Genomic DNA, 19,710 nt, shown 5'->3' on the forward strand with positions numbered 1-19,710 from the left:
CTATTTAATCCAATTTTCATGGATAATGAAGCTTATTTGGATAATCACCGAGTTGTCCCATTTATACGAAACTACTAACTATACCCTATTTGAATTTAATCATCATCAACGGATAGTTAGTTCAGAGGCGCATTCGCGGCACGGTCTGTTCAAGTGAAAAACAATTGCGCATGGCGTTAGAGACAATCGCAAAATTGATAGCGAAAGAGAAAAGAGAAATAAAAGAGGCGGACTCGTCAGGCACGCCCGAGGACGCTCATCGCGCCGATCTTAATTAGCGACCTGGTTCTTCGTTATTCCACTGTCAATTAAATTTAATGACTGCCGTGGGTTATTGTGTTTTCATTGTGCGTCCAACTTGCGGAAGAAGCGTGCACGCGGTTAACGGCAACCCCCTTATTCCGCATACATTTACTGGTGACTTCGCTTACACGTCGCGATGGCATAGGTCTCTTTATCCGAGAGATTATTCCGAATATTTCGGTTGTCAAACGAAAACATCTGAGAAAATCCACCCCCCGATATCCTCCCGGATTGACATCACCCCTTGCGCCTTCCTGGCGCATTCTTGTGGAAACTGACCTCACGCGACATTTCTTTTTTGCGCCGCGAGTTGGAAATTTTTCAGGATTGAAGATCCGCTTTTCTCTTTCTACCGTGTCTCTCTTTACTTTACCCGTAAGGTGCTAAAAGCGCTCGCTCCGTAGCGGGTCGAGTGCTCTTCATCTTCGAAGCTTTCGGTCGAGAAATTCCGGTAATTCCACGTGGCCCGCTGTTTAACTGGATTTCCCCATCGCGAGGAGTCGTAAGTCAAAGTGCAACGGCTTTTAATTCGTGTTTGCGAGGAAAGCGGCGCGCTTCTCAGCGACGGCTGCCTTAAAGAGGGAAAGCGAAAGAAATCAAATTAATGAGGGCGCATAAAAATTATTGAGACGCATGAATAAGCCAGACGGTGCCGAGACGGTCGAAAAATAGAGACGACCGACCGATCCCGCGTTCCTTTCCGTCTATCCGCTTTCCGAATTAATCTCATTAATAATTGCCAGCTGTCAAGACAACCAGAAGACCGACACGGCGATACGAAATGCAGCTCGAGCCGGACTCCCGAATGAATTCATAACGAATTTCAGGAATAATCCTAGGGCCGAGCGGACGGGAAATCTCGAGCGAGCTCTTGTCTGAATAGCTCGAATCAGTCGAGAATACTCGGCGATTTGACGGGGGTTCCTGGAAAGGGCGGGGGAGGAATAGAACGAGGCCATGTGCTAGGCGAGCGCAGGAGAATGGGAAGAGGGAAGAAAAGAGACGAAACTGCCGCGAAACTACTCCTACGGACAGTGGATGCGGATTTTAAATGCAACTTGTTGCGAGTTTGCGTTGCAAGTCTCGGGCGTCGTCCGATGTCGAGACGCCGACCACGGTTCGACAGAGCAACGCTCTTCCTCTAGGAGGAAGTTGCCGACACGATGTATACATGCTTTGCCAATCGATCGTCGTACAGAGAGGCGGAGAGATAGATAGATAGATAGATAGATAGATAGATAGATACAGGGGATGACGCGGAGGGTTACGGGTTTGCTGTTGCACAACGGTCGCTGCTAATGAGCGTGGAGATCGAACGGGATGTTGCTGTTTGTCGAACGGGACTGACCTGATGCCTAACTTCGAAATGGTGATTTGTGTTTATAATTGGGATGTATCTTGCGCAAGGATTCCGTTTACTCATCGGTATCATCCGTTCATCCGAATCTCTCATGTGCAGCGCGCATCGGAAATCAAGCACTTTTCTTTGATATCATATTCGAGTATTCAATTCCGAGCTACTCCACGGAAATAGTATTACATATTTGATCTTGCAGTTCGGCATCGTTCAGGACAAATCGAAGATTAATAGAAATATTGTATTTCCATGCTCACATGGCTCGATATCATTTAACATTTGACATCGATTGATTAAATTTCTCAATTAATTGTTTCCAAACTTAGATAGAAAATTGGTGCACTAAATATGTGTGTGTGTGTGTGTGTGTGTGTGTGTGTGTGTGCGCGCGCGCGCGCGCGTGTGCGCGTGTGTGTGTATTATCATAATCTATATATATATATATATATATATATATATATACAGATTGTGATAAAAAATGTATATATATGTATATAAATTTTTTATCATAATCTGTATCATCGAAAAGCAAAGTGGGACATTGAAAGAAAAGTTCGATAGACCTAAACACGATTACGAAGTTTACGTGGGGCACAATATCGGTGGAAAACTGCCTGCAAAGAGAAAAATATTGTTTCACATTCGTGGTTCGCGCGTAGTACGATACCTTCACATGCGATTTGTCTCGAGGCCGTAACGGCACGTTCGTAAATGATTCCAAGTTCGAGAGTTCGAAAGGTCTGTCGGAACTCGCAATTGTAGGGCCGCATGGTTTATTTATTCGGTAAGACTATGCTCACATTCGCCGTCTCGTTCCCTTTTTCCTCCCTCGTGCCCACGTGCGCAGGCGGCTGTGCGAAACATCCCCTCACACGCGCGACGCTCGGCCCGATCGTGTGTGGCCTACAAGAATCGATTTGTCAGCGAATATTCCCCTTCGAATGCGTCCGAATAAGGGCCGGCGTGCCTCCCCGTCCATTCCTGACTTATTCACACACCGCAGTACTTTTTATTGTATCTATATCGACTCCGCCTTCACCAGGAAATTCTTCTGACGGCAGTATTACGATATGAATAAACGAAGAGGATTTTCTCGCCCAAGACCATCCTTTTCACCATCATGCGATAAAAGTTAGAGCCTACTTCTAAGGGAGGGGGGGGGGAGGGGGGGAAATATTTGCATCTCCATTATTTTTGACAAGACCGGTTATCCTTTCTCAACTTTTGATCGAAGATCTTTACGAACGTATCGTTTAATTCTTATTTACGCTGTTTTATTTTTTTTTTTTGTTAAAGGGAAATTTCTCCCCTAAATGTGAGGTATTTTAATGTAACGTAATTTCATATCCTTTCAACAATCCGTTGAGAGACATTTCCGGTATCAAGATTTCATTTTGCGGACTATTCAAATTAACGTGATGTCGAATCTATTAAACACCACGAATTTTTCGCAATTTTTCCCAATTCCATCGATCGTTAATTTCGTTCACGTGTGATTTTCACGCTATTGTGGCAATACAAGAATATCTGCTCCGGTATCATCGTCGCCGATTCCAATCGTCATTTCGATCTCGTCGCTATCCATAACTATCATCTGCGCGACACTGTCCTCGTTCTCGAAATGCGAAATTTCAGCTTCGCATCGCGCGTTGCTCTTATTGCTCCTTTTTCACATAGCACTCGCTCTCCATCGTTCGTCCTATCGATATGCATCGGCGGTGCGCTCGATAAAATCGCCCCGATCGCTCATACAAAATCGAAATCGACGCATCGCGCACCCTCCATTTCCGCGATTTTCTTCTGCTCGTCATAATCGGCCGATCGTCAATTCTATCGATACCAACGGCGAACGCAACGTTTGCTCTTTATTGTCCTATCGTTCAGTCCAATTACGGATGATGACTCGACTTGACGATCTATCCCCTTCGTTCTGCCTACCCTTTCTTGATCCCAATTTAAACGCGACTTTCCACAATTTTGCCGGAAACGCAAGGGGGTGAGCTTCCACCTCGATAATCGTGTCTCGATTCAGCGCAGCGCCAACGCTCGTATTCATCGAACGGATATTCCCTCGTTTGTATCCTTACGACTTAATAAATTTCAATGCTTTCACGCGAGTGAGCAATCCGGATTTGTATGTGTACCTACGTGTGTTCCCGATATATGTGAAATATCGCTTCAATATTTCATCAGTTTTGCTTTGAAGACTATCCGCAAAAAGAACTATGCAAAAAAAAATTAATAGTTACAGAAGAAAAATTGTGTAAAGCTTGTAGCGTTCCATCGTTTCGTTGTTCTAAGTACAATTTTCTTATTGGGAAAAGCGAGTTTTAGAAGCCGCATAGATCCTTGTTTTGTCGATAATCAATCGAATAATTGAGTATGCAGGAAATGAGCGATGGGCTCTGTGTCGATCGAGTAAAGTAAGTTGCACGGATCACTCACTCGTGCTTTGCATAATTCTCTAGATAAAGGAAAATTGCATATATGCTGATATAATAGACACGTCAGCTCAGGCCTCCAATCAATCGAAAATTTACGAAACCGCATATTCGTAAATTTCGTATATTACATACGCTGATTTGTATTGTGGATTTCAAGCGCTCTGTATTGTAATTTACATGTTTCCACATAATTCCGTTCCATATAGGTACAAAATATATAATACTAGGATAGATACATTAACATATACTATTCGCGATTGAGATTCCAATCGGTTGAAATTTTGCAAAACCGCATTTATTTTGAATTGCGTGTATTAATTCACGTTGCTGACCGATCCAGAGCTATATCGGTACCACGGATTGTATCGCCATCATTGTCCAGGATACAAAGGGATTTTCCGGTTGTGCCTGTATCGCGCGATAGCATATGATGTACTCGTTAACTCGTGCCATTGGCGAACGTGCCTCCGAACGCTATCGAAATTTTAGCGTGACCGCGGTTTATTTTGAAACACGCTATGTTAATTCGCGTTGCTGGGCGATTTGAGGCCGCATTGGTTGCACTACCGCGGTATTTTCAGCCTACCTTCGCGGCCCTATCCGGGTTAAGAGCGGCTTGCCGCAATTCCGGGGACAGCATCGAAATTCTTCCGGCCGGCTGGTTTCATCGCGCGCGATCGAGCAACCGAGAACGCAAAAGCGTGGTTTATAGACCGGCCGGACGGCCGATGAAATTAAAATTAGAGGCGGCGTCGCTCTTGGTAGTCCGCAGCTTTTGTTTTCCCAAACAGTTTTTCCATTCGCTTGCACGCGTTTGCCCGTGGGCGCGATCGGGACTTCAATAAAATCAACCCTTACGCTAGACGCGTCGCGACTTCAATTCGCCCCGTGCGATCAGCATCTTCGAGGAGAGAACATCGTCCTTGCCACGCATACGTGCACGTAAGCGTCAATCCAAAGAATTATGTACGTAAATTCCAGACTGAATTAATCCTCATCTGTTCGCCGCCCGCAAAATTGCACTGGCCCGAAACCGAAGATTCCGAAGATTATAACGTCTCAGGCCCCCAAAGTCAAGTCGCACAATTTCTTCAGTCGCGCGGCCGCATTCTCGCGATCGTCGAGAGTCGCGAAAAACGTACGCTCGAACGTCTCCACCCTTTCTCGGCCTCGAGCACGGTACATCGGCGCGTACGACGCGCAACAACTTCATAAGTCGCGCCGCGACGCGCGCGGGACCGCCCGAACCGGGTGAAAGTTCGCGTCGCGGATGGCCGATGCCGACTACGAAAGCTCGAGCGCGCGTCGTTTTACCTCCGTGCGGCGGTTTGTAGCACCTGAGCGCTTGCGCGCCTCGTGCCCGGCAGGTGCAATTGCATGCGCCGAGCCGCGTAGTCGGCGACGATTGTCGACGAGCGCCGAGACGCCTACGCTGAGCAGCGATTTATGCGCGATCATTACCCCCCCCCCCTCCCCCGCCCTCCCCGTTTCCTTCTGTTACAGTATTATTATTATTATTATTATTGTTATTATTATTATTATTATTATCATTATTATTACTCCGAGACGCGGTGCGTCGTTAAACAATCTGCTCTCTGATCGTGAAATTAGCAAGAACGTGCCTTCACAGTCATTTTCCCAGAAGAGAGTTTTAGACTGTACACGTACTAAGAAGAAATTTTATCTCTTGTCAGCATTGTTACGCTTCAGATCTTATCTCTCAATTACAATTGTTAAAGAGAGATAAATAATAGGTAAATGTATTAATTTATCATAATAATTGGTATTTTATGATAAAAGATCGGTTTGCTCGTTTTAAAATGAATACAGACACATTTTTTAATGATTATTTAGACGATATGAGAATACATGTAAAATTAATAATGCAATTTTTAAATTTAAGATTAAATAAAAAGAGATATTAAAATAACACAGTTAAAAAAATTCTACAGACTACAAAAGAAAAATGTGTAAGAAGATTGCGATTACTATTGATATTACGTATAAAGAGGTATAAAATTCCATCCTGAATTCCGGATTGGCGTTTGTGCTTTGTGCATATCTCAAGAAATACCATTCCAGATACGAGACACGATACTTAAAAAAAAAAAAAAATCTTATAAGAAAATATTGTAAGACTTAGATCGGCGTACATACGCTGTTCCATCGGTTTTTCCAGATTTAAATTTAGGTTTAATTGCGGTTCAAGAGTTTCGCGCGATGTGCATATATTCCGGGGAATAATTTTAAAATATCTGAAGCTTCGAAAGAGAAATTACGAGTTCGCACGTACACTATACACAGCAGTAGTACGGAAGTACGACACGAATGAATTATCTCGCATCGATAAATCATGAAAAGTTGGAGGTCGCGACCAGGGAGATGTTGAGGATCGTTATCCGCGCCTATCTACGCGAAGGCACCGTCATGATACTGCTTCTCGATGATTATGGGGTGTCTAAAAACGAGGGCACTTATACGTACACTTGTCAGATCAATAGGGAAACGTACAATCGTGGTTATCGACGGAATCGGCGGAACAATAATTCTTCTCGGCCGCTTTTCAAGATATATTTCCCGCGGGTAATTTACGTCGCTTTTCAGGCGCCGATTTTCGAGTTGCCAACCATCTTCGGGTTGCCAAACGATAGTATTCGCGTACTGTTAAACCCATCTCTACTCTCGTTTCCCGTTAGATCGATACTCGCTTGGCGAATCACGAGCGGAAAGACCGAACTCGCGCTATGCCAAAGTTTGCGAAGACGAAGGCGGCTGCCTTCGCGGAACGCGCGCGTCCACGACGCGGATAATTCTATTGTTGCTTTGGCGAACGTGCAACTTGTACGTGACCCCGAAGTCACGTAAATCCAGTTTCGCGCCGGGAGTCTCGCGCGCGCGCGGCATTATTCGTGTTCGACTAATTGCCCGAACAATCGCGAACGACCGGGCACCCGCGCGCGTTCAATTGCGCACCGATTTGCTGATTTGTTTGCGCCGGCTATTTAATGCATTGGCAACCGTCCGTTTAATACACAATGTGCGATCGTATAGATAAATAATTATCTATAATTAATCTTTTTATCTCTCTGTCTCGCTCTCTCGTTCTTTCCCTCTTCCTTTTTCATTCAATAGCTATTTATCTAACTAACAGACAGTAAATACTAAAAATTGTATGACTAGTGAAAATATGTGGTAATCGTTACTTATATAGTAATAATCCGTGAATCGACCAGAATATTACGTAATCACGAAGCTTGTATCAGCTGACCCGTTCACTTGCCAGCCGCAACAGAAGGCGGTTAGTTTCCATACAGATCCGGTCCTGAGCGAGGAAGGAACCGCAAGAGGTTGAAACTAATTTTACCCTGTCTCTCTCTCTCTCTCTCTCTCTCCTTGCAGCCGGTATCCGCTGGAGAGCACGTTCGCTCCACTTTGCCGGTACGAAAGAACGATGCCCGGCGATGGCGGACAGCGAGAAAATATCGCGGTAGAGACTTGCGTAATGCACCGCGCAGGTGCATATCCGGGGTAGCCCGCATATTTGCGTACGGCGGGATGATAATCTCTTTTCATTTGCGTCCGGGAGCGTATATACGGTCGCCGTCGTCTCCCCCGGAATTTGCTGAATTTCTTCTTTCCGGTCGACTTCGCCCCGAGGCCGCAAACCGAAATAGATATAACGGAACGCGCGTTCCGCGCGCGTTACGATAACGGGTAACGGTAACCGTTAAGCGTTCACGCCCGCGATACGCTTCATCTCGGGCCGGCGAACAGCGCGTGCATACTCGAGATGAAACGAAATTCCGAGGGAGGCGGGATCAAAGGGCAAGGTGCCTCCGCATCGTTTCGTCTTCGCCTCTGTTACTCGATATTGCGCCGCGGGGCGTTTTCGACGAAATCAAGACGCCAGGTTAACGCTAAAGCAGAACGGGACGTGTAATCTTTTCTTTGTAAATCTCTACATTGTACTCTCATCTGCGTTTTTCATTATGAAAACTGCGTGCATAATTTGGCTATTCCGCGCTACATTATTATCTCTAAAGTCCCAATGATTAATTGAGACAGATAAACCCCCGAGAGAGGAACGTATCCTTTATTATAATTTTAATAAATGCAACAGTTATGAATTACTCGCTTAGAAAAATATAATTTATAATGCAATATCGCGTGAGAAAGACCGCTGTTGGTATTATACATTTGCAGTTTATCTTAATCTTATTTTTATCGTTAGCATCTCCGCGGAGCATCTCGATGTTGAGAGAGATAAATAAGACAACAAATTACTCGTCGCAAGATAAACGCTATCTCTTTCGTACGTAACGATCGCATTTTATAGAAATCCGTTTCCGCTTACTAAGCTCTCCTTTGTAATACTTATTGCCGCACAAGCGCAAACTCGTGCTCGGTCGTTCCTCTTTAGTCGGCAGTTCGGTATAATCGGGAGCGTTTTACTTTGACAGCTCGTAGAAACCAAATCAAATAATTTACTCCGTCGCACGGTTATTAACACAGAAATAAATGCGTAATCGGTTTATGTGACCCCTTCAAGACCAGAGGAGAACCAATTAAATCTTTGATTTCCGCATTTGAGAATCGGCATTCACGGCTGAATGCCTTTGCATCCATTTCTTACGCAAGGAAATCGATACAAAAACAAAACTAATTACTTTGCAATTGTACGAAATTTTTCAATAATTCATAAATACATGGTAAATTATTCATTTGCCGCAGAACATTATGATACAAACAAATAAAGACAAAAATATTATTGTTACTATTACTATTATTATTATAATGCCTATGTTATTAAAAATATCTATAGAAAAATATAAAATGTACTACATTTTATTTTATTATAATATACCACAGAATAATTAACGCCAAAAGTGAAATTTAATCATAAAATTGTTTCGTATTCTGACGAAAAACCGGATAACGAACAAAAAATAAGCGCAGAAAATGCATAAAAACTTTTCATCTAAAAATAACGTCATTGATCTAAAAAACACATCCAATGTCATACAGTATATTATTAGAAAAAAGAAGAATAAAAGGAATAATATAATCATATCAGTTAAACTTCTTCAACTTTTTTGATTAATTGATTATAATTAGCCATTTGATTGCACAAGTGATGCTTTTTTTGAAAAAGCGCAAATAAAAAAATACGATATCGCATAATGCGAATGACTACTTAGCAACAAAGTAGTAGCAAGTTGCTGTACACAGGCAACTTTCAGGGGTTTTTCCGTACGATGTATTGCGACCGTCGGCGCGTCAACCGCCTGCATACTAACTCGTACTACTTAACCCTGAATAAACAGGCGCGCTCTAAACATTCTGCGCGAAGATGGTATTGACCATCCTTTTTCCAGTTTGTCCCCCACGAATCACCCCCGTTGTAGGTACATTTCGTCGCACTACTGCTTCCAGAGCAATCCGACCGTCTCGGATTCAAGTAACGGCAGCCAGCTGCGGGATGGGATGGGGGGGGGTAAATGGGACAGTAGAAGCGGCACGGTGGAACAAGACAGACACCGTAGATCCTACGACCTTTCCCGGCTACGGAGTTAATATTTATCGAGGCTGTCTGTAATTTTCTCGAGACTATCCGAGACTACCGCGAACCGCCGACGCGACGCGACGCGACACGATGCGACGCGACCCGACTTGGTGGAAACGAAGGAAAAATAATTAAAATGGTCGGGACACTCGACATTAGTGTGTATTTGATCGCTCGTGTGTATGTGTCGCAAGTCGGTGTGCGGATGCTCCTTTCTCGGCGAGGTAGGGAGATATCGAGAGATCATTCAGAATTCTGTATTTTATTTCGCAATAATGCAATTAAATTCTGTAAAAAAAACACACATACACACATACACACATCTTCCTCCTTCTTTTTAATTAGTTAAATTTAATAAAATAGACAAAGATCTATTTAATTTGCGTATAGTGTATGCATGACACAGAGGGAAACATTGAGATACAATCGCATTGTCCACTTTACAAAGTTTTTATTTAAACTTGGAAATGATATATATAATAATCAGAGATATCTTTTTTTTATTTACAATACAAGATGTATTTGCGCGTGATCACACATGTTGGGTTATGATTTCTAGGTCACCAACTGAACGTATGTCGTGGAAGAATAACACGCTTTGCTGATATAGAACATATCTCCATATGATGCACAGGCAAACCACATATTTCTTTACGTGGCAGCTCGATCTACCAGTTTTATGTTTTCTTTCATAAAAACAGCTTGCTTCCTTTCGCGCGAGAGAAAGTTCAAGAAACGAGCTGTCGTCGGTAACCAGACCAGTATCCACTTTTTATTGCGATATATCTTAAAAAGGAAAAAACTGCACACATATGAAAAGAAACGTATGAGGTATGCCCCATGCTTTTCAATCCTCTTTGAGATATAATGATTGATTGACGTGCTTATAGATTGCGGGTATAAATTGACGTTTAAATCCCAAAGTGTTGTGAAAGATTTTTTTATCACTTGCAGCAATTATCGAAATTACAAGAAACATGAAATTAAATTTTTTTTCGCACAAGTTGTTAACTTTATATTTGTAATTTATTCTGAACAACGCAAATATGATTCACGAACGAATCTTATAGATTCGAGCAATATCGCAGCAAAGAGAATAATCAATCATTGTTAATGAGTTAGTAATCACGTTTTCTTGCTTTTGCAAGAAATGAAGACGTAATTCCACGTGTGATTTACGATACCGCGCGTGTGATATCGCGTGGTATCGAACATCCCTAGCACCGATTAATTGGTCCAACAGTGAACGCGTCGCGCAGAGTTAATTTATAGAGGCGCCGATCGCTTGGCGAGGCTCGTCAACAAGTGGCCGATATCGTAGGCCATCGTCCAAGATAATTGCAAGAGACGATCTGCGTAACCCAAAATTACACGCGCTTGTGCAGGCGAAAAATACTCGTATTTCCATTTATTCCATCGCTAATCCCAATAAATTGGAACTCGATGATTGTATAATAACGCTAATTTTTCACGAGATTACGATTGTGAAACTCGTGTTATCTGGTGACTCATCAAGCCAACCAAAAAAAACCAAAAAAAAATACAAGAAAAATAAATAAGCGACAAAAATGATAAACAAACACGGAAAAATGAAATCATCATTGACTGAAATAAATAAAAAATAAATAAATAAATAAATACAAAATATTTAAATATTCTTTTAAAGGACTGCGTCTTCGTCCGGAATGTTAAATACCTTTCGTAAATTATTTATATAACAGATATTACATCCGAAAGGAATGAAAGCAATGAATTTTAAAAATTACGGTATCGCGGTATTTATGTCGCAGTTCGCAAACTACATTATAATAAAATTTTTCAGTAATAATCTTAAAATCCTTGCGAAGATATACTTTCGAGCAAAGATTGGAATAGTAGTAAGTGGAGAGTAATTCGTAAGGTGAATATTTGTCGTAACTAACTATATTTATACAGCGCCGTCCACCGCGGTTTTTTGCCGCGGACGAGCAGCGAGAACGGCGCGGAAAATAAGCGAAAAATGCAAAGACGACGGAGTCGCGGTCCTTTGGGAGGACCAAAAATGCACTTTTTATCGAGCTGGCGCATCTCGCATGCACTACGAGGAAGTCGAGTCCGTGCATACATATTTCCCGGCACGTTTTCGCTGGGTATCCCAATGTACACGCACGTACTTTCTTCCTGAGCCTGGCTATCCGGTAAACCGTGCAAGGTCGATCAAGACTGCATATTCATGAAAGTTCGGAAAGGCGATCTATTTTTTTGTTTTTATCTTTTTCAGAGAGATGTTTCAAAGCGCGTGAGTAGGATAAGGGGGATATGTATCCGCCTCGTGGATCCGATGGCCACATAAAATTTTCCGAGCGATACTTTTGAAACGAGCATCGTCTCAGGTTTCGTCGTATGATCCTCTATTTCGCATACGAATAAAATGTTTCTGGAACATATATATATATATTTGGGACGCTTAAATTACGCATGAAACGCTGGTCTTCTCGACAGAGTTTATCGATTCGTTTTAGAAAAAGTCATCTCTTTAGAAAATATTTTTACGTCCTTCTTCCTGTGTCCAAGAGGCGTACCCCATTCGATCAGATCTTTTTCATTTCGAAGATAATGACTGCCCTAACAAGATTTTATATACATCATGACATAAATAAAGCAATAAATATTTCAAGTTGCTTGTCAGCGTACTTTTTCCAGTATTTATCTACTTTCTTATAAAAACATAGATTTCTACATAGATAGAGCCATTTTTTTATAATAATATCCTTTTTTACTTTTAAAATTTTTAGAGGAACAGAGAGAGAAAGAGAAAGATGAGAAGTAAATTCTAAATTCTCACTTTTAAGTTCTAAAATATCTAGATCCTCGTCCACCGCAAATGTCGCACGGTACAAATATGTCTCGGGAAGCATTCTCGCTGATTACATCCCTCTTTCTTGGGAAACGTAGCGGAAATTATGAATTTGTGCATCATGGAGGAAACGTGTAATTAGGAATATTTTTGAAAGAAGTAATTGTGGATGGGGAAGATAAATCTTCTTCCGGCCTCCTCGTGCCCTGCATGCCACCGAGAACCACGACGTCGCTATGAAATTAAGTGCGGTCCATGGCGACGGTACACCTTCCGGCAGTTTAGTCACCGAGAAAAGAGCGCGCAAGTGGAGAAGGAGAGAAAGGGGGAAACATGGAAGCGCGACTTTGTTCCCTCGATAAGCGGATTCTCCGATTCGCCGAGCGTTTTTGCGAATTTCACTCGACCGTTATTCCTCTCTTTCTCCCTCCCTTTGCCATTGTGGCACAGCGCGCGGCACACGAAGAGCCGGGTAATTTAGCGAACGATGTACTTAAAATCTCCGACAATGTCTTCTCTCTGCTTTACGGTTCTCCGGTGTTAGCCAATTTTTTAAACGATAAATTTTATACTTAATGGCAACGTATTATCCGTTTATCGCAGTCCTTCTCTGCGCCTCGATGTCTCCAGATCGTACCGTAAATTATGCTTGATGAATGCGCTGGCTGTATTATTTGCGAGGTCGAGAAAGGGTTTACATGGCGGAATGGCGATATGGCGAAAGCGAGAAAAATAAAAAGCAGAAAGAGTACGGAGGATAAATCAGACAGTGAGTTTCGCCAAGTCCATATACACAACGAAAATCCTCATTTCTGCGCTCACTCGTGATACGCTCGCGCATGAGTAAATCCATGATTCTAAGGTCTGTTCACACCCGAGCGAGAGCCAGTAGCCAGAAACACGAAGTATTCTCCGACGAAAATATAGAGCGAGACAGAGAATCAAGTATCTTAAGAATCTAATAGAGTTCAACAAGGCAGCATCGTTGAGCTAAGGTAAAAAGTCAAATAAGACTAGTAGAGTAGACTGAGAGAGATAAAGAGAGTAGAAAATGTGCAGTAAAGACTGAGGGAGAGAGCGAGTGGACAAAGAGAGAGAGAGAGAGGGAGAGAGAGAGAGAGAGAGAGAGAGAGAGAGAGAGAGAGAGAGAGAGAGAGAGAGAGAAGAGCGCACTTGGTCGCCTCACAAACTTTCATCGTTTCATCCATAAATTCCAGTAATCGTGCACCTAAGGTACTCCGCAAGTAGTAGAAGCGCAGTCGAAACGCAGCCGATGTATCTTACGGGCGTTCATTAACGAACTTACGCAAATTATGAGCGCGAATTTCTCGCTCGCATCGTTCGCCCGCGTTATCTTAGCACTTATCACGATATAGCTACAGGGTTGTTGTGACGTGACCCTAATGTATCGTTGCGCGGCTCCCTTAATGGCTTATATACGGCGTTCCACCGACGCGAGCAACCAACGCTTGGATACTATGAGTCTTTAATCAATTATGCAAATGATTTGCGGACGACCACTGTATATCTGTCTTCCCCCTTTCTCCCTTCTGTCGCGTCAGGACGCGCAATCTAGATGTTTCCCTCCTCTTTGTTCCGCCGGTCTTGCCCTGTGTCGCTCTTCATAGAGATGCTTCCTGCCGTCGTCCCTTCCTCTCTCGCATTTTTTTTTCTCATCTATCAACGGCGCCGACCCAGTTAACACGGTTGTTTATTAAAACTTTCAAATTAACCGGCTTTAATCGCGTTTATTTTACGCTTTTTGTTGCCTCGGTATATTATTTATTACGGCGACCAATCCCCGCGACCTCTTTCCAGGCCCTAATCCTCTCACACAAATCGCGTCCACGTAAAACCCTCCCCCCCCATCTGTCGCATTCACTGTGCGCTTTCATCCGCTTCTCTTTCATACCCTCACCATTCTATATCCTCCTTTTTCTCCTACCGTGCCGTTTACACCATCCACCGAGTATCGTTCAACCCTTCGTAATGTAGTTTTGGCCTTTGCATGAGTACCCTTTTACCCTCCTGCCTGACGGTTCATCCGCACCCCATCCTCGTATCACTCGTCGCTTCCTATTCTCCCGTATTCCCTTCTGTCCTTCTCTATCCCTTGTCCTGGCGCGCATTTGTTTACCATTCTCATTCTGGTGTCTCTTTTCTCATGTTCGTCTAGCGAGTTACGCTTCGCACCCTTCTTACGGAAGGGTACGAAGATTATCACGGTCAGCTACCACGCGCGGACTTATAAAAAATGAAATTGGCGTAGAAACGTGAGAGATGGGAAACAGATTCGATTAACGATGAGAAATGATCGGGAAAGGCACCGAATGTGATCATCTTGGTATTTTATATTTTTAATATGCATACGATAAATTTGTATACGCAATTATAATTTTAATAACGATGAAAAGTCAAGAACAGAATGGAAAGAGTAATAAATCGTATGATAACAGTTCGGACAATGATTTAAATAGTAACCTGGAAGAGGAGTGATATGCAAGACTTTGAAAATAAAGGGTTTGCATGGTTTCGTGATTCAACACGCGCGCTTGTATGCGTGACACAGTTTCGGGAACTCTGACGTTGCCGTGAGTACCCGCGAGACTCGTATCCCAGGACAAACTGGATGAGAAACTGCACGAAACGCGTCCAGACTAAGATCTAACGGGGAACATGTGCTGTATAAAGTCTATATACCGTGCATGCCTGGGCGCCTGCATCTTTGTCTTGAGACGTGCCGGCTCGCGTGTCTTTCAGGTATTTCCGCCCGCATAACACACGACGAGTCGCATCGCGATCGCCGCGGATAAAGAATTCGACCTGGCAATAATTCGCCGAGTCGAATTGTTCATTTAGTGCCATGACGATCCACTGTACACAGGACTTGTCTTTCGAGTCTACCCGCGCGTTAACTTTTATAACCACAGTTTCTTTCCGCGAACTCGCAATAAATTTTTCCCTCGTCCCGGGGTTCGATAGGATCTCCGTGGATTTTGCCAGTCGAATGAAAACCGGCGACGCTGCGCCGCACCGAACCGATTCCGGAATAATCGTTAGCGAACTTCGATGGCAGTTCGACGATGAATCGTGGAGTCGGCTGACCAAGATCCGCCAGTAGGTACCCCCGCCGGAAGTCGGCCGGCGAGCCGATGTGCACCGGGACTTCCCATCGAATTAGAGAAAAGTGTTCTCACAGCGTCTTGCACACTCCGCCACAAGGACAAACTTCTCCGTTAATCTCCTGGAAACCCCTACGGGGCTCGATTTATCGAGGATACTCGATACGCGGAAGCTTCCTCGTCTCTCGATTTATTCCAGTCCCCTCCGGGCCCCGTCGCGCCTCACGACTCTCTTCTCCTGGTTCTTGGCAACTTTCCGCCTATCCGGAGAGGGGAGGGGCCATGCTTTTTCCCATTATACTTCGCTCAGGCGTTTTACAATGAGGCACTTGTATATTCGAGAGGACAGCGCGACGGATCTCGATTCGTGGAACATACTCGATCACGGAACACCGTCTTTGTTTCGAGATTTAAGACGACGTAACTTTGAAATGTAACGCGAGAATAAGTTAAAGTGTACGGAATATTTAGAAACTTTTAGATTTTCGAGAAGATCTATTTCGTTTACCTCGGGAATTTTCTATTATATATTTCTATTATCGAACTGTGATGCGTTAAATGCGTTTTGTTTCAGCTTCTCTGCATATTTTGATTCTAATTTTTTAATTGATATTTTTTAATTAAAGGAAAAATTGTAACTACCAAAAAAATTATTTTTTTTAATTAAATAAAATCAAATATTATGTTTTTTTTTATAAAATTAACATATAACGCGTAAGTGAAACGGATTGCGATAGTTACCTTTCCATATTCTAAAGAAATTTGAATAGTATTTCTGTCGTAATAACGAAATCAGTGCACAATGAATTAAAAAACATTTCGCCCGTACATTTGGTGTAGCGCTCCTAAAGTCTGGCGCATGCATTTGCATTTTTTCCGCGGTCGTCGCTGTGAAAGAAAGCTTTAGAAATTCTCAATGGTTTAACTCGAACATATTTCGTGGAATCAGCAGATGCGATAAACGGGACACGAGATCGCGGGTCGAAAGAAATTTCCAATTTGTTAATAGTGATATTCTTTTCCGCGTCGCGGGTTTGCACCAGTCATCTCGAGTATTAAAGGGAGTAAAAATAAAATTGAGAGAGTAAAAAGAGAAGGAGAGTGGTCCCAGTAGCGCTCGAGAAAGGAGTGTTAACTACAGTTCCGCGTGGAAAATGGCTCAACCCCAGGATCCACATTCGACTCATTAGCGTGAATTATTTGAATAATATTTCTTTGTCCGGTGAAGAAATCAATGCATTTGCCGGGATCCTGCATAATTCATGCCGTAGTATCAGACAGATCGAAGATTAATAGGCCTGATCGGACGCTCTCTAATCGAACATTTACCATTCCTTCGCTCTCTCTCTCTCTCTCTCTCTCTCTCTCTCTCTCTCTCTCTCTCTCTCTCTCTCTCTCTCTCTCTCTCTCTCTCTCTCTCTCTCTCTCTCTCTCTCTCTCTCTCTCTCTCTCTCTCTCTCTCTCTCTCCCCCTCTCTCTTCGTTCCGCTTTTTCCTCCTCCTCCTCGTGACGTTACTTCGGTTCCTTAAAAGAAATCGATAAGCGATATGTCCACCAGAAAGCCTTTTAAATGATTCAAAATATCATTCGGATGTTTTTGCTGAAATACACTCTAAAGAATATTATTATCTAATTTTAGCCAGTGAATTGTTAGAAAGAAAAAGTTCTCTTAATTTATGTATGCTGCTTTTATCGGCAATATCCTATTCAATATTTTATTTATTTTATACGTTCATATTGTATGACGTAGACAAAACTCGCAATCTGACGGCCGACTTCCAGACATCGCTGCCTTGGTAACGCTCCTTTCTTTTTACATTCACAAAAAATTGATTGCAAAGCAAGAATTTAATTATTCTCTCTGGGTACACGGTTTGTGCCGGCTGAGTTCGCATCAGAGGAAATATTTAACCTCTTCAGTTTAAATAAAAGTCTTGTTGTAAGCTGCAAATTAACGATGAGATGGTCCAAACAATACCTTGACCCTCTCGCTTTTTTAACTTTCTAAGGTAAAATGAATAGATACAAATAGAAGCAAATAAAAAGATGAAAATCCAATAATTGTAAAATTAAAATCCCCGACTTCAAAGTTTAGAAATGAATGTTAGTTCGTAAAATAAATTTTTTCTATTCAAACACTTTTTATTTCCTAAAATTTATTCTTATTAATTCCTAACAAAATGCCGTATTTTATACATGTTACGTCAAATCTTTATAATTAATAAAAATAAAAATTTAATTACACATTAAAGAATTAACACAGATTGCGCAAGATCAATAGATTGCATTTCTGACGGTAAATAATTTTACCACACGTACAGAAACCATAGATATGATGGTTGCGAACGGTATTGAGATTTAATCGGAGCAAGCACGTACCAAAGGATAATTCAACGGTTCGTCCCCGGAAGTTAAGTGACGTGACGTAGAAGCTAAGCACAGTCAGAGGGGAAAAAACAGTCGGCGGCTGGATTTTAAAAAGAACAAGAGCCAGTTGAATCGGGGTTGTAACGTGGTTAGCTGCAGTCACGAGTCGACCAAACTTCGATGGCACGGGCTAAGAATATATTTCAATTGAAATCGTTAAAAAGTAGTACGGCAAAATAATACGGAGGGAAAAGAAGAGAAAGAAACTCGATCGTGAGGTATAGCACGAATATCTGACGTCGGAGGAAGCAACGTGGAAAGTGCAATTCATCCTCGATGTTATTCTCGAAACGTTCGTTAATCCCATTTTAAACTCAAATATTTTGGCATGCACTTCCATCATATGCAGTAATCGATATAATTTTTTGCCATTGCAAAAATATCTATATTTAAAGAAGTATGAACTTCTTTTGAATAATATACGTGCAGATCAATCTTCTTGAAAATTTTTAAATAATGCACAAGTGTCTTATTTTTAAATATTTATATTTATATAAAAGCTCCCTTATCTCACTCAATTCACTCGCGTATCTGGGTCAGTTGAAAATCTTTAGATACATTAGATGCATCTCTATATTTATCTTATTGCCTTTTCCTTAGGATGCATCTGGCTATTCAAAGTTCAGTATAGTTGGCTATTCTATATCATAGTCAATAAAGGATAGCATACATTTAGACTCCTCATACATATTAAAGTCTGTGTTTACATCAACATACTGGCGAAACTCTGTGCTAACAGTCGGCAACTCTCCCGAGATATATTGTTGACTACTCACTCATCAAAATCGCTACTGTCATCTCACACTTTTTGAAAGTTATATCTAATTGATTAATAAAATTTTAAATAGAGTATAATAAGAATTTTATTAATGTTATAAATGATAAAATTGATATTACATAAATAAAAATTAAGATGAAAGTTAAGAAATAAATAAAATTAAAAAAATTAAAATTAAATTAAATAAAATTAAAATTAGAAAGATTAAAATTAAATTAAATCGATTATTTTAAAAACTTAATAGATTTGGGCTGAAAAATAATTATTAATTTATTATATTATATGTATTATATTAACATATGATTAGATTCTTTTAAGATTCTTTGATTTCATAAAAAGTAAACAAATATTTTTATATTGTATATCAATGTTACAGCAGTGTTACAGACATTGAATTTTTATTGGTTAGTGCTCACTGCTTCTATAAACGTAGATACAAAAATATTTGATAAGATTGACTGAAAGATTCTCTAAAAACAGATATACGTGTAAATAAGTAATCAGTGAAAAACGAACCGACCGACTGACCTTTGCTAAAATGTGCGATGTTTCTTTAGTAATGTCGACCGTCATGCGATTCAATATCGATTTAACAGGATTTTTAATTTTCTCGAAAGCCGCATGGCACCCTACGACGTGTCACATGATCCGAAGAGTCTCCAGATGTTAGCTATACATCACAGTACGTTCAAGCATTGCGGGACTCGGTTATATCAATTTCGCACTGGCGCGTCCGCTGTGCTGCCCGTCGTGAAAACCACCGACGCCCTTACAAATTGCCATCGTGGGTGCTAACTAAACGTGCACCGCCCCCGTTCAACGAGAAACGGCGACCCATTAATATCGCGAGAATGGCGCCGCGGGATCGCCGATGCTCTCG

The 19,710-nt window shown here is 41.8% G+C and overlaps 1 protein-coding gene across 3 annotated transcripts in view; it reads right to left on the minus strand.

Annotated features, from left to right (window-relative positions):
* The window catches only part of LOC105424653 (cell adhesion molecule 2-like), a 134,018-nt gene extending 128,613 nt beyond the window's left edge, over window positions 1-5,405 (minus strand). For 2 of the 3 annotated variants that reach the window (XR_967545.3, XM_011634993.3), the window contains exon 1: window positions 4,691-5,405. The gene's annotated coding sequence lies outside the window, so the exon portion shown is untranslated. The remainder of the gene's footprint in view (window positions 1-4,690) is intronic. The other variant, XM_011634994.3, reaches the window with a different exon arrangement.
* Between the last annotated feature and the right edge of the window lie 14,305 nt (window positions 5,406-19,710).

This window comes from Pogonomyrmex barbatus, unplaced genomic scaffold (genome assembly GCF_055798465.1).
Source record: "Pogonomyrmex barbatus isolate J1 unplaced genomic scaffold, ASM5579846v1 scaffold12, whole genome shotgun sequence".
In the NCBI taxonomy this organism is placed as follows: domain Eukaryota; kingdom Metazoa; phylum Arthropoda; class Insecta; order Hymenoptera; family Formicidae; genus Pogonomyrmex; species Pogonomyrmex barbatus.